Raw genomic sequence first — 12,399 nt, 5'->3', positions numbered from 1 at the left:
TGGTGGTCATGGAAGGCGCAGTAACGGTTGTACGATAGGTGAATGGCATCCTCCGACTGATAGTTCAACAATATCGGCAGCATATTGGCGAGGCATTCGTCTTCATGGACGACAATTCGCCCCCCCCCCCACCCCTCGTGCACATATTGTGAATGACTTCCTTCAGAATAACGACATCGCTCAACTAGAGTGGCCAGCATGTTCTACATAGATGAACCGTAACGGACATGCCTGTCATAGAATGAAAAGGGCTGTTTATGGATGATGTGACCCACCAACCAATCTAATAATCCACCCTGAATCGCCGTTGAGGAATGGGACAATCTGGACCAACATTGGCTTGATGAACTTGTGGATAACATTCCACGACGAATACTGGCATACATCAATGCAAAAGGACGTGCTACTTGGTATCTGAGGTGCCGGTGTGTACAGCAGTCTGGACCACCACCTCTGAAGGTCTCGTCCGCATCTCGTGGTCGTGCGGTAGCGTTCTCGCTTCCCACGCCCGGGTTCCCGGGTTGGATTCCCGGCGGGGTCAGGGATTTTCTCTGCCTCGTGATGACTGGGTGTTGTGTGCTGTCCTTAGGTTAGTTAGGATTAAGTAGTTCTAAGTTATAGGGGACTGATGACCATAGATGTTAAGTCCCATAGTGCTCAGAGCCATTTGAACCAATTTGAAGGTCTCGCTGTATGGTGGTACAACATGCAATGTGTTGTTTTAGTGAGCTACGAAACGGGCGGAAATGATGTTTATGTTGATCTCTCTTCCAATTTTCCGTAGAGGTTCCGGAACTTTCGGAACCGGGATGATGCAAAACTTTCTTTGATGTGTGTAATATACTTAAATTTCGGCCGGTGTTCTGTTACTATCAAGAGTACGTAGAACAGGAGAAAGCAGAAAAATTTTAGTATACATATATATATATATATATATATATATATATATATATATACATATATATATATATATAACTTTAGATTTACCACATGAAAGAAACAGCTCCACAGTTTCTACAACAATGTAAGTTTTGGATTCCCAGCATGCTGGAATAACTGCAGGACAGAAACTCGTGTTGACCAGTTCGATACAAAACAGCCGATTTATTTATTTAATTGACGACTATTTCTAAGTTAGCTGAACTCATTGTCTCTCTGGATGATTTTAAAATGAGTTCAGAACCCGAAACAAGTCATCAGTTTAACAAATAAGTGAGTCTTGCAACTTTGGCTGTTTCTGTATCGAATAGGAATGTAATTTTTTCTACATCTGCAGCTACATCTAGATATACACTCGCAAGCCAGCTTACGGTGCCTGTCGTAGAGGTATCCTGTCCTGGTACAAGTCATTTCTTCCCCAGTTCCACAATGAACTAATATGTAATTTCTAGGTAGTCTTGCTTGCGCAAATGTTCACCAAAAATAGAATAAATGCTCTATTTATAGAAGATTTAAAGTTCGCAAATGCACATGGAACACTATTTTTAGACATAGTCACCTTTTTTGGCAATGCACTTTGTAGGGCGAAGGTTGAACTTTCTGATACTTTGGTCAAAAGTATGTCCCACCTCTCCTTCGACATGTTACTTGACGCACTATGGCCTTCACCGTCGGTAGAAAACCTTTCTTGATCCGTAAAGAGGACCTTTACGGTGTCGAAACAGTGAGGTCCTGATTTTTCATGCAAAATGAAAATCAAAACTGTAATGAAATATGCATGGATGCATCTATTGTAAGCTTTTCGTGGCATAAAATTTATTTCGTCTTACTTCCCGAAAAGTTCTATGTTTGTGACATGTTACTCCACACCTGAACACATTCGATGTATGTTAATTATGTTTTACATATCACGTAACTATGATGCAACAATCGAAACTGGCGTGAACTGAACAATAATAAACTTTCCATTTTCTGACGATAGCCTTAGTGGAACAATGATTGTAATAATTAACGAATTCTTAGCTGCTGTTAACCCAGAGTAAAGAAAATGATTTACTTCTAGTATATGCACCAGATAGGAGTCGACTTGTATCTAGGCCGGAACGTAAAGTGTTCGGTGGACTACACCTGTATTGGCAGCTCGGGTTCGTCCCTTCCCCAGGGTGTGCTGCGGCATTGCGTTGCGTGGCAGCCGACTGTTAGCAGGGTGCGACAGGCAGGGGTGCGGACTGACAGGTGATGCGTGAGTCAGCGCGGACACGCGTACAGGTGCGTGAGTCACGGCTGAATCAGCTCACGCCAGGCACCAGTCGAATGCTTCTGGTAAGCTGCCTGGAAGTAGGGAAGTCGTGGGATGCATGCTTATCGTTCATTCATGGTTATCCGTAAGTACCTCCAAAGTTTCAGAAGATAGGTTGTCAAAACTGGGGAGACATACAGAAAACAGATATTTTCTGTGGACAGAGCGTCTCTACAAACCCGTAACTCACATTACAGGTGCTTAATATAAACACCCAATGTGATGATGCAATGTGATACGGGCAGAAGAGCACATGCTGCACGTCATTGTGGTCACTTCAGGAGCAACGACGGCAGCCCGATATCGAAATCTGTTCTTCTGGTATCTGCGGGCGCGAACTAATTCGATGCAACAATATAGAGTAAAGGAGTATCTGTATCACGGACAGCCAAGCCGTGCAAAATTGCGTGCGTGGACGTTGTGCTGCATGCGCGAAGTCCGGGTGTCGCCCTATCTCGGTACTACTCGATACGTCTCGCCTTTGATAGGTCCTTCTCGAAACCAGTCGGTACAACGAGACACTCCACTTAGCTGTTCATGCAGCACTGTATCTGCCGGCATTTGGTGCGGACTTCCCTCAGTCTGGTAGAACCTTAGTGTCAGCGCTGTTTATCCAGTGATATTTGCTCGCAGTGTAATGGAAGTTCACACGTACAGTGGTTGTTCGCGCAGAAAGAGATAGTCTACCGAGTCTAGCGATCTACGGTCATAAACATCTAAAATGAATGAGAATCATAATTCTCTTGCAAAGGGAAGAATAAGAATTCCTATTATCTATTATACATTTGTGCAACTGATAGATACCGCTAGTTTGATATGAAATAGCATTAATAAAACACCGTAAACAAAAAATTAAACACTTCGTTGGCGATTAAACAGCAAAAAATTATAACAGTCTACAGAAAGTTTGTATGGGTTTCACTGTTCTACACATCAAGAAGCATTTGTGTTAAATTTTCAGGCATGGGAGACGACATGAAACTGATGGTACAAATAGTAAATTTTCTTAGGTCACATGCATTACTACACTGTTAGTTTTAACCATTTTGGATGAAACAGAACGTAGACTGTGGAGAAGCACGTTGCCTAACCTAAGGGGCATTTCTAGAATGATCATTCGATTTAGGATCATCTTATTGTTGGAATTCAGAAGGATAAAGGAAAGCAGGAACCAAAATTAGACCAGCGAGAATCGATTGGAGCCCTCTCATTTTAAGTGCACTTGACTACAATTTGCTCTCGGTATGGGATCCAGAATGTATTGCAGACGTCGCATTTAAGTGCACTTGACTAAAATCTGCCCTCTGTAAGATGCTGCAAGGTAAGAAGCAACTTATTCCTGATTTGATGGGAAATATTGATGCATTTAAATAGAAAATTGCTTTGTGGAAGGGGGAACTTATGACTAAAAGCACCGTCCATTTCCCTAAGGTTACTGACGCTATGTATGTGAAAGCCTTTTTTCGATTATGAAAGTAAGTAATTCACGATTACGTGCGACCTGAGTGACGAACACCTGCGAAATTGGCTGTGTTTGTCCGTATGCGGACAGTTTGTGCAAGATTAAATTTCAGCTACCAAAAGTAATTCAATAATGCTGGAAATATGTTTGGTTTGTGATCTATGTTTTGGAAAAATATAAAATTCAGCAGCACGCAAGCCGTTCAGTGTTCTTTGCGGAACTGCTTTGCCATATACTGCGGCACGTTCGCTGCTTCGTCATCTTTCAGTTCAGACACCGTGGCGTGGTAGTGAGGTGAGTTTGCAGTCAGGCGAGAAACATCTGTATGCATGTGGATGCTCTGAACGTGTGCAGAGATCTAGGTCATGCCTTGCCTATACATGTTCTGAAGTGCATGACTTCTAGTGCAGCTGCGAAACAGTAAGTATTTGGAATCGAAACTTGGAGAGATGTTCTGTGCAGTAGCATGTGTCACTTTTCCATATGTCTTGTATGTCTTACTTCGGGATTTACCAAAGCTTTCGACTCTACGCGGTCTACTGTTTGCTGTTGGTACTATCTCATCGACGTGTCTTTACTGTATTAATGAACAATAAGAGTTTAATAATAAAAATAGCTGTGAAACATGGAAGACACTACATTCTGGGACGCAGGTCATAAGTACACTAAAAAGTAAATAAAAATCATTACTAATGATTCAGTCCTACTGTCGAGTTTTTGCTTGCCCAGCGATCTGGTGACATCTTATGGCATTATCTCCATTAGCCATTGTAATTCAGTCTCGCCATCGCAGTTTAGTTTGTTAAATGTAATTAATATCTTTAGTTATACATTTAATATCTAATTACTCGTTGGTTTTTCCCTTATTTCCTCTGAATAGTATCATATAGTTTTCGAGTTAACTAAAAACTAGCACCTTTCAGCACGTTATTCTGATATGTGAAGATGGATCTGTATGACTCTTTGCTTTGGTCAGTGCGTTTGGAAATGAATGTACACTATAATAACTTAATAATAGAGTATAATTCATTTAGAGATAAATAAGATTTTTCATGGGCAATATTAAATTCTACTACTACCTTTGCTTAAAAATCTTGCTAAATATTTATTTAATCATACATCTTGTCTGAAAAGTTTTATTAAAGATTTGTTCAAACACAACAGAAGTCAACACAGTGGTAGAATGTAATTTCATTAATTGAATCAGGAATCTGTTACATTTTAAGCCGAGATTATTCGTAGTTTCTCACATATAACTTGCATTCGTACCGCACAGGTCGAATGTCACGTGACTGTTCGAGCAGGTTCGATGCAGTACCTGCGGCGTATCGGGAAATTTCGAGCCCGTTCGACTGCGAGTGGCATCTACCCAGCCCTAGTAAGTCGTAAGCAAGTGTGAGTTTGACCAGTTCTTCGTATGCCTTGTTATGTAACGATATCTTATGAAACAACGCAGAAGACGGTAAAAGGTGCACGAACTATCACGACCCAATGTTCCCACATCTTTGTGCTTGTGCAATACAATAATACACTACATGTTTTAGTTAAAATTAAGTTTTCAATCTGGTTGGTTTGGGGGAGGGGATCAGTTAAACCGTTCAAATGGTTCTGAGTTCTATGGGACTTAACTGCTGTGTCCCCTAGAACTTAGAAGTGCTTAAACCTAACTAACCTAAGGACATCACACACATCCATGCCCGAGGCAGGATTCGAACCTGCGACCGTAGCGGTCGCGCGGTTCCAGATTGTAGCGCCTAGAGCCGCTCGGCCACTCCGGCCGGCGGGGATCAGTCAGCGAGGTCCTCGGCCCCATTGGATTAGGGAATGATGGGTAAGGAAATCGGCCATGTCCTTGCAAAGGAACCATCCCGGATGTTACCTGGAGGAATTTTGGGAAATCACGATAAGCCTAAATCAGGATAGGCGGACTCTGGTTTGAACCATCGCCCTCTGGAATGTGAGTCCATTTTGCTAACCACTGCGTCACCTCGCTCATTTTCTCAATCTGTCGCAGTTACTTATTGAAGATTTCGTTTCACTGTACCTCTAACAAGGGCATCATTATCAATTCCTTCAAGGAAGCTGTGCTAATCTGTTTCAGGCTTCGTGTTTTCCCAGCAACAGACCTTCAGTCATACAGGTTTTTAATTTTGTTATCACAGAAAAATTGTTCATTTGATGCATAATGACAAGTTAGTCGTCTCCTGGACGTTTGTATAAAATATTTATACTCAGTTGGTGTCTGCGATACGCTAAGCGCCCCTGTCACATTGAAGAATATTACAACTCCTATTCTCAACGCATAAGCGGCTTAGCTAACTTGATCGAACATAATTGCTGTTAATCATCTAGTGTTCAGAAAACGAAAGTGTTAAAGGAATATCGCTCCTGTTACTTATCTACAATAGTCTTTTGACGGTATTACCTCGAGCGACTCTTGGTAAGAGAGATGACTGTGCAGCTATCAATGGAATGCCGACGAATTTCTGAATCGTGTTTAGTGGATTGGATATTCTTTGTCAAACAATGTTCTTGAATTTCGTAAAGTCCACGAAATAGTCGAAAATTTGCTTCTGCAGCTAGCAGTTGTTTTGCCATTTCCTCTGTCTACTATGTAACAGTTATAGCTATTCCACTTTGGGCCTTATATTGACTCTTCCGCACTTCTAAAATCACTGATAATTGAGATACCCTGCGGTAAGTAGACAATCGACACCTCGTTTGTAGCGATGACCTTTGCTGTAAACATAGAAGTGTTATTCTGATTTGGGACAGGCAAATTAGTAATCAAGCTTAATTAGGGTATGTTAGAGATCATTTGGGAATATACCTTTGATGTAATCCATTATTCGCCCATTCTATGCCTTAATTTATTTATGTATCATGGCAGGTTTAAGTTTACTTGGCATTCTATTAATCTAAATAGATGTTCTTCATATTTTACATTACATTTATTATCCCACACTATTTTCTAGAGGACTTGTATCTAGTATTGACCCAAAACTTGGAAACAGTTATGGAATAAAGAATAGAAACAGAAAGAGCTGTGGCAGAGAAGGATTGCTAGCAGGTTGGTTTAAACATGGGACACTGGCAGCGATGTAGCTGACAGAAGGGATGCGAAAGAAGTTCGATAAAACGCATTAAATGGCCAAAGCTGTTAATATTTTGGGATAAAACTATGATGTTAACAACAGATAATGTTTCCGCTGTTTCTTAAATGCAGCAGGGTATTTAAGTGTGCGAAGAGTACAGAGTAGCTTGGTCCGGACATAGGCAGCAACAGTGGCGGGTGAGTTTACGAATGTTATTGACAAGGGATCTGTGATGCGTATGGTAGCTATGTAAATTGTTTAGACTTTGTAGATGTAACGCACAGAAGAATTCATGGTTAGTCCAAAGTGCCTGAAGTGGGCCGGATCAATATGCCGGCAAGCCTGGATGCGGTTTTTAGTTGGCTCTCCACATCCCACCAGATGAATCCCGAGCTGATTCCCACGCCCGACAACAGATACTCGCTACGCAAAAATTTGGAAAATATCCTCATACTTGCGCGCAGACAAACTGATTAAAAAAAAAAGTTCAAGTGTGTGTGAAATCTTATGGGACTTAACTGCTAAGGTCATCAGTCCCTAAGATTACACACTACTTAACCTTAATTCCCCTAAGGACTCGAACCTCCACCGGGACCAGCCGCACAGTCCATGACTGCAGCGCCTAGACCGCTCGGCTAATCCCGAGCGGCCAAACTGATTCGGTCCTGGGGAGTGAATAAGAGACTGATGGCCATAGATGTTTGGTCTCCTTAAGCACATGATCAGCATCAGCAGCGGTTGAGATCCTACTGTTTTCACTGCTCGTGCCGCCTTGGGTTATTTTCCAGTAGCAGAGTCCGAGCATTATAATTGATTGCATTCAAATTTACATTTCATGTCCTGCAAAATATGTTCCGAAACCCTCTAACATTATGTGCCGCACATCACTTGGAGGTAACAGTTCTAGGTGTTAATGCACTCCAAATAGTACGTAACTTAGTGAGGAAGACACGTATGCCAGGTAGGCTACAAAACCGGCGCTACCAGGGCCGCGGCACGCCGCAAGATGGCCGCCGCGATAGACGCGCCGTGCTAAGCACCGCTTCGCGTGATCCCAAACCCACACATCTGCCTCGCGCCGCACCGTTGACTTTGCGCTGCCGATCGGCCGTCTTTGATCGCGCCTTATACAAGCTACACAACAGGCGCCGATAACGGCGCTATAGACGGCAGTTTGTTACAGACTGTGGAGGGAGATGACCGAGATAGTCTGCAACGTGTTACGAAACAAGCACAGATAGATTATAACTACTGTTTCATTATAACGTTCGAGAGAAAAAATTAGAGAAAATACACATGAAATAAAAAGAATATGGTGCTGTTGAAAAAAATACACTGCTCTGCAAAACTTACGGACGTGACAGATAAAATAACATAATACAGGGTGATCAGATAGTCACTATAAATTTGAAAACTGAATAAATCACGGAATAATGTAGGTAGAAAGCTACAAATTGACACACATGCTTGGAATGACATGGGGTTTTATTAGAACCAAAAAAATACAAACGTTCAAAAAATGTCCGACAGTTGGCGCCTCATCTGATCAGAATAGCAATAACTGGCATAACAAAGTAAGACATAGCAAAGATGATGTTCTTTACAGGAAATGCTCAATATGCCCACCATCATTCCTCAACAATAGCTTTACTCGAGAAATAATGTTGTGAACAGCACTGTAAAGCATGTCCGGAGTTATGGTGAGTCATTGGCGTCGGATGTTGTCTTTCAGCATCCATAGAGATGTCGGTCGATCACGGTACACTTGCGACTTCAGGTAAGCCCAAAGCCAACAGCCGTACGAACTGAGGTCTGGGGACCTGGGAGGCCAAGCATGACGAAAGTGGCGGCTGAGCACACGATCATCACCAAAAGACGCGCGCAAGAGATCTTTCACACGTCTAGCAATATGAGCTGTTTCGTTTTGGTTCTAATAAAGCCCCATGTCATTCCAAGCATGTGTGTCAATTTTTACTTCTCTAACTACATTATTCCGTGGTATATTGAGTTTTCAAATTTATTTTGACTTTTTGATCACCCGGTATGATAACGATTCGATGGAAATGGCTGAAAATGGGGGCGCATGTTACCAGACGTGTCCTGGTCGTGTACAGATATTTAACGTCACATTGAGTGAGCTCAGCGTTGCTATAGCCCCAAGAACAGCAGACCCACAACATGATGTAGTAGAAGGAACGAAAAAAAAAAAACAATATGTTTCAATCAGCGAGCATTGAAGTGGCAGTGCTTTGCGGTGGCATTGTTCATTACAGTGTTGTCCAGAGACAACATTTAGATGACTTCATGCGGCAGGAGAGTTTGGTATTGCTAACAGCAATGTTCCACGTGCGTGGGGAGCATTCCGAACAACAGCCGCTGCTGCCCGAAGGAGAGGAGGTTGTTGATCAAGATCTACAACAGCAGTAGATTATCGCTACAACTGTGCAACAGCGGGTACAATTGCAAGCACATTTAACAGGACTGCAAGGCACTGTACACGACTAGGACACCTCTGATACCATGCTCCAGCATTTTCATTGATTTCCACCATATTGATATTATGTCTTGGTTCAGGACTTCACAGTAGCACTGCAGCTGTTTGTGAGTGGTCCTTTTGCTCTCCGGCTGGCACGGTGTCTTCCATTGACACACGCACATCCGCGGCATCGTTTGCGAGGGTACCAAGAGCGTAGGGACGGGACCAACGAGGAAATGGCTTGAGTGCTCTTCTCGGATGAGAGCAGATTCAATCAGTATAATTATTCTGGACGTACCTTAGATGGTGACAGGAAGGAATACGAAATGCACCCAGGAACAATGTCGAATATATTCGTTTTGGTAGTCCACGTGTTGTCGTATGAGGAGGCGAAATGCTGCATGTGCGTACTGACTTTCAAGGCTTTGAAAGCGGTATACTCGTCGGTCAACTCTATAATGAGACGGTACCCTTTCCCCATGTGCGTCTTTTCAGTGGTGCTTTCTGCCCCCACTTTATTTTTATGGATGACAGAATATGTGTCTGCATCGAACAGTGCGAGTGAAGGAGCTGCCGGAATGGGAGGGCATTCTGCGAGTGGACTGACCTGTCCGTTTTCCCGATTTTAATCTCAGCGAGGACGCGTGGGATGCTTTGGGGAGATGCAACAACGACCGTCAGTTGTCAACCGCGCTGGTGAAGGTCTGGAACGCCCTACCACAAGAATTTCTTATCAACCTTGCTGCCAGAACTTTGCTGAAAGTCGTGACATTCGCAGTGATCGCACGCACTATTAAGAATCTTCTCCTACCTTTCATGATGTCCAGCGGAGCACCATAAAAGGTTGTTACTTCAGTTTATTGTTATCTTTGGATATGTCTTTTCTCTTCGTCTCACTGCGTATTTCTTACAGTAACGTTCTGTATTATACTGTAGCAGTTCTTTCTATGAATGGTCCAACTTTCATCGCGCTGTCACTTAGCGTTGACTCACCATGGAAAAACTACTTTAATCCTTACGTTATGTACCAGAGTGTTTTTTTTTTTTACATTATGACTGTGTGTATACATTCTTTCTACTTTCGATTAACGCGATCGTATACGGAATTAATTACATCCACAGTTACTTAGACATTCTTATATAGTTTTTTCCTTGCGGAATTCTTTCACTATTTTCCTTAAGGCAAAGATTTTCTTTAATATTGTTCCTTAAATGACAGTTATTCTGATATTTATACCAAATTTCCAAATGATTCACAGACGGCAGGAAACCCAATTCCAAGGAAGACAGATACTGATACATCTAAATATTATCGAACTTTCTGTTTAATTAACGGTCGTTGAGAAATATTAGTACTAATTACTTGCAGAAGCATCGTAATACTGGTAGAAGACGGCATAGAGGAATAATGAGTTTGCGTTCCGGAGTCATTTAGTAACAATCGAGGCAAAATGACCCTACAACTTACTTCAGAACGTAGTTCCAAAAAGTCACTGCTACATTTTGTGAATTTGTTTATTTAGAGTAAACCTTTCCGACGGTTGAGTGGAATGCTGTATTTGAAATTCTGAAGATAGCAAGAATAAAATATACGAAGTGGAAAGTCATGTACAATTTGCACAGATATCAGACAGCGGACACAAGAGTCGAAGGAGATGAAACGGAAGCGATAGTTGAGAGGAGAGTGAGACGAGTTTGTAGGCTATCCCCGATTTATTAAATCAGTACATTGAAGCTGTCAAGAAATTCAAGGAAATGGTAGAAAAAGATTTCAAGTTCGATCGGAAAAAATAAAAACTTTCATGGTTGCCAGTTAGAATGTAACGCAGTCAGAGACAGCAAAGGAATAAGAAATTCAGTTGAATGGAATTGACTGTTCAGAATATGTACCGTGCTCCAACAAAATAAGTGTAATAGAACGTAGTCTACTTAAATTAGGTAGTTCTGCCGAATTAGATAAGGAAACGAGTCACTAATAGTAGTAGACGACTTCTGCTATATAGGTAGCAAGATAACTGACAATTGCAGAGGTCCAGAGAAAATAAAACGCGATATAAACGGCAAAAAAAGCTGCTCTAAAAATAAAAAAGGGATATACATGGAACTGTTAGAAAAACTTTCCTGGGTCTATTTGCCCTATGTAGAAGTGAAACGTAGTCTGTGCTCGTTATCACCTAAACAGAGTACAGAATGATTTTAAATATCTTGTTACTAAGTACGAAATATTAGATGGGTAGGTATGCTAACTAATGAGATGGCACTGAGTCGAATGAAGGAGATAGATTAATTTTATACAAGTTGACAATTTGAGGTATCAAGGAACAGTTAGGTCGGTAATGGTGGACATTGTTGAGGTAAACACGTGGAAGACGATCGAGGGTTCACTACACTAAGAAAGTTAAGGTTGATGTAGGGTGAATGGCTATGTAAAGATGAAAAAACTTGCGTGAGATGCAGTACCTCGGAAATTTGGAACAAACTAAAGGCCACAGCCACATATAGGCGGCAGGGATGGATATATATAATTAACAGATACTTTTGAATTGTTTCACCACTCATTTCACACTCTAAACATTAGGCACTACCACTAAAAAACAATTTTATTGCTTAACAATGCACTATTGGACATAGGAGGTAAAAGTAAAGTATACTACTTGTACAAATATTGTCAACTATTTCTTGTGCTGCGTCCTCAGTTGCGTGTAATATTTTGTTGATAATTATTACTTTAAAACCGTCTAATAACAACTAAATTTAAAAATTTCTTATTGCCACACGCGATTCGACTTTATCATCTGCAAGGCATCTTCAGTGGCCTGGAATATATGCAAGTGACATTTAATTTTCACAGCACTAGAAAATGAACATTTGTTTACTTGATGTTATATTTTGGATGTTGTTCTTGCATTGGTGCAAGATATTTTTTGTTGTTATTTGTCACAAACATTTTCTTATCTTGTTCTAAGTAAAATTTAGAATGTTCACAGTTTTGTATGTTATATAGGGGTCCTGTTTCCTTAGTATGCTTGCTATTCTGTGTGACAGTTTATGTATGTAAGTAATACTGTACCATGGGCTTTACTTCTTTGCGAAGCTGTCATCCTCTATGTGCCTTTTGTGAATTTGT

The sequence above is a fragment of the Schistocerca americana genome, chromosome 1, assembly GCF_021461395.2.
Source record: "Schistocerca americana isolate TAMUIC-IGC-003095 chromosome 1, iqSchAmer2.1, whole genome shotgun sequence".
Taxonomy (NCBI): Eukaryota; Metazoa; Arthropoda; class Insecta; order Orthoptera; family Acrididae; genus Schistocerca; species Schistocerca americana.
The sequence above is the reverse complement of the archived record's forward strand: the minus strand, read 5'-3'. Positions refer to the sequence as shown.